Genomic DNA, 4672 nt, shown 5'->3' with positions numbered 1-4672 from the left:
TGGCACTTCACGTACCTCAGTATACTGTTTTCATCAGTCAACTGTAAACGTTCTTTTAAATCTCGAAGCCACGTCAGTTTTATGCAGCTTCCTCTACAGTCCGACTTTCTCAGTGCAACCCCAAATTGGTGCAAACACTCCGCCTCTAAGACTTCAAAACTACTTAGAGTCATCCCTGTGACTGGAAGACCATTCGTCGGAAGACCAAAAATTATAGCCACGTCTTCCAGCGTCACAGTACATTCACCAACCGGAAGGTAAAAGGTATGTGTGTCTGGGTGCCACCTTTCAACTAGAGCATTTACCAGTGTTTTCTGACATTGGACTACTCCAATCTTGGACACATGATAAAAACCAATAGATCGTAAATGCTCCTCTACCCTATCATTGTACCGATCCGAAGGGACATGGTGATAACATGTCAACATCCATAAACTCTACAAAAACATAACAAATTATTGGTCAAATCATTAACAATTACTAATTTACTACTAAAATATAATAATTTTCTAACTATAGCAACTAATTTATTAATCTCATGCTAAATTTTTTGTTAATTACTAAATTTAGTAATTACTGTGTTAACCTATCAATTAAATTAGAGGAGTGCTACACATACAAGTCATTTTTGTTTACAAGTCTTACAAGTTTGGCCTAACACGCGCGTTACAGAAGAAGAAGAAACGCGCGTTACAGTGGGCCTAACACGCGCGTTACAGAAGAAGAAGCAGAAGCGTGAATATAAATGACTTATATGATTTGTATGGAAAAGCGTTCTCTCTTTGCCTTCGATCTCCTTCTGTTTTTTTCGATTTTCGTGATTTCTGAAATCAAGCTTTGAAATTGTTTTGAAGATGATGGAACTTCAGAAATACACCCGAACGATTACAAAAATACACCCAAACGATTATAGAAATACATCCAAAGGATTACAGAAATACACCCAAACAGTTACATAAATAAACCAAACGATTACAGAAATACACCCAAAGGATTTAAGAAATACACCCAATATAGGGAGAGACAGTATATTTCTTCTTGAAATCAATACACCCAAAGAATTATAGAAATACACCCAAAGAATTTAAGAAATACACCTTATGCATAATTCAGAACTCTCTTTCTTTTTCCTCCTCATCTGCTGCTGCTTCTTCTTCTTCAAAAACGATTTCAGAGCTTGATGTCAAAAAACAATGGAAACCGAGAATAACGAAGAAAGAAAACAAAGAGAAAATACGTAAATGAAGAAGAACAGGAAGAGGAAGAAGAACGTGTAGCAAGAAGAAGAAGAAGGAGAAAGAGAAGGCAAGAAACGTACTTTGAATAATGTTTCTTCGTTTTTTCTGGTGATTTTGATGAAGGAGAAAGAGAAAACGAAAAGAGGAGAAAAAATTTCAATAAAAAAAGAGGGAGGAAGAGAAGAAAAAGAGACACAGAGAAAGAAGAAGAAGAAGAAGAAGAAGAGGAAGAGGAAGAAGAAGAGGAAGAGGAAGAGGAAGCACGGAGAAAGAAGAAGAAGAAAAAGAGACACAAAAAAAAACGTGAAACGGCGTGAATATAAATGACTTGTATGACTTGTATGGAAAATCACTTGTATGTGAAGAATTACTCTTAATTAACTATCATTATTGAAAAAATTTCACAATTAACTAAACAAGAAATATTAATTAAAATTCCACAACTATCATAGATAATTTTACTAAATCTAATTAAAACAAATAATTTTACTGAATCAAATTTATTAAGTACTACATTTAAACATACGTATTTCTAACTATTATTTAAACATATATTCCTAAATTTTTATCAATAATAATAATAATTCTGTCACATATATATTCTTCAGTTCAGCTTCTAACAACAACAATTATAATTAAATTTCTAAGAATAATAATTATAATTTTGAAATATAAAAAAATTTAATAAATAAACTTATATAATCAGAATGGCTGAGATATTTTATAACATGAAGTTTAGGACGATCAACATCTCTAGATTTTTGTTTCTTTGGCATTTTATTTTTTTTTTCAATGAAGTAGATGAAGCAGAACTTGTTCAAGGAGGAAGAAGAAGAGAGAATGGCTATTGGGTGAAGATGAAGGTGAAAGTGACTCGGAAGGTGGGTGTAAATGTAGTAAAGTGAGTGTGTTGGGTTAAAGGGGCACCTTTTTGTGGGAAGCAACGCGCATGCGACATGTGGCTGGAGAGAAACAATTCGAATTGTCTGTTTTGTCACCAGAAAATTGGACCGTCCGATAAGTTATCTCCAACTTGCACCATCCGATTACTCCATCACTGACACCACACGTCTCCATAACGGAGTTCTATTCCATTCTAATCTTCATGTTAAAATTAAAAAGTGTGAATGGGTCTCTTGTGAGACAAAAAAAATCACCTGACAAAAAAAAGATTGGTAAAAAAATCTATCAAACCGATTGAACCAATCAATTCCTCGTGTTTGAAAAGTATTAAAGTAAAAAAATAATTCTATTTTTTTAAAAATAAATTTTAATTTTATTTTAAATTTAAATTCATAATTAAAATAATTATTTGATAAATGAAATGGTTTTTTATTATTTTGTTTGTGTAATTTTTTATTTATCTATATTTATTTATTAAGAATAATTTTAATATTTCAATCTTTAATAATGCTAGAATTGCAAATCAATTTTTTTTGTCTGATTTACTTTGAATACGTGAAAACTAAAATTATCGTAAAAATTGAAAATAACACCTTTATTGCATGGTGAAAATTTAGGTATAGTTGATATATAAGAGCCGTTAAATAATTTAATTGATTTGACTAAATTTTTATCTAAAAATTCTCAGATATAGTCAACTTCACCTGAGTTTTCGGCTTATTGTATTCCAAACTAAAAAATTCTTTTGTTTGAGAATTCTATTCAAAGGTATTTCAAACACACTTTTATTTTCGATTTTTTGAATTACTAAAAAACAAAAGCAGAACACGCCTTCTCTCTCTCGCAAGTCACAATTCACCAACGAAAGCCCCCCTTATCTCTCTCTCACAATTCACCTGCCCATGCTAAACCCTATCAGAACGCCACCACTTTCGCCGCCGGCGGTGACAGACAGCGGTCGACGTCGTCGCCTCTCGAAGGTCTGATCGGCCCTCGCCTCCTGGATCCTCTTCTCCTCGACGTCGCCAGAAGGTCTGCTCGGAGTTGTTGGCGTCGCAGTTTCCATCGTCGTCATCAAGCCAGTCTCCGTCGTCGGCCCTGAACTCGTCTTCTCTGTCCTTGTCATCAAGCCCTCTCTCTCTCTGTCCGAGCTCACTTTCCTTCCTCCTTTGTCGCCGGTAAGCACGCTTCAATTTTTGTCGTTGCTAATTTTCTGAATTGGGGTTGATGGTTGATTTGAATGGTTGTTGTTAATTTTGTATTCTGAATTGGAGTTGTTACTAATGTTATTCTGAATTTAGTTTGGATGCTTGGTTTGGATTTTTTGCTTAATTTTTCTGATTTTCTGGCTTTGGAGGCTGAGTTTTCTGTTTTTGGATTCTCAGTTTTTTTTGTTGAATACTTATTAGAAGTCTGTTGAAATTTGTTGTGAGTTTAGTTGCTGATGTTTTGAGTTTTTGTGTAAGTTTATATTTTTTATCGTTGAAATTTTTTTTATTCTAAATTTTTGTTGTTGATTGATAAGTATTGTTGCTGATTACTTAATTAGTTAATTAGAACTTAGAAATTATTTAGAAATGTTTTATTTTGTGAATTTTTAATGATAAAATACGTATAAGTTATTATGTCAAATTACAAAATTTTAAATTTTATTAGTTTAGACATAATAGAATTTGGACATTTGAAATTATATATTAAATTTTTAATAATTTGATTGTATATTTAATTAAATCGATTCAACTATGGTTCGATCTCGGTTGTACTATTGAATCATTGAATCTGTCACTTGACCGATTCGATTCTCACAACCTTTTAGTAATAAATACTTGAAATGTGCATTGGAGTTTTGTGTTGTCTCATGAACTGATCTCTGTTGTATTTTTTGTCTGGCTCTAAAATATTGATTTAAAAATCTTGTTAACATTTATATGCACTCTTTAGTTTATACTTTGTTGATCAGGGAGACATCTAAAGTAGTTCAGTGGTATTCAATTTTAAAAGCAATAAAATAAAAATAACTTATTATGAGAAAAAAGATAAAATCATATATAATTATTTAATTATGGCTGGCTTAACTAGTTATCTAACGGTTGAATCAGTAACCCATTAACCAAGCACTCTAACTGGATTGATTGTTGGTTTGGATTTGATAACTATGTTTTTAATTGTGATTGTGTTAGTACGTTGTTATTTGTTAGTGACACTAATCAAAGCAAATCATGCTTTGTTGAATGTTAAAGTCTTCTATTAAACAAGGTCAAAGAAACACTATTTCGACCCTATTTACGTTCTCTCGTTTAACTTAACTTTTGTGGTCGCTATTTTTCAATTATTTAATTTTAATTTGTGGTTTGAGATTTCAAATTATGCTGTTTTAATTTTAGTGTTGTTCTAATTTTAATTTGTGCAGTTCTAATTTTAGTTTAGTGTTCTCTGTTCTTATTTTATTTTTTTGTGATATTTCTGCAGTTTGATAATAGTAAAGTGACAGCATTCTTGAAGGTGGAGTTGATGAAGGTCTTGGTGAAAAA

This window comes from Arachis ipaensis, chromosome B10, assembly GCF_000816755.2.
Source record: "Arachis ipaensis cultivar K30076 chromosome B10, Araip1.1, whole genome shotgun sequence".
NCBI classification, from domain to species: Eukaryota; Viridiplantae; Streptophyta; class Magnoliopsida; order Fabales; family Fabaceae; genus Arachis; species Arachis ipaensis.
Note: the sequence above shows the minus strand (reverse complement) of the source record.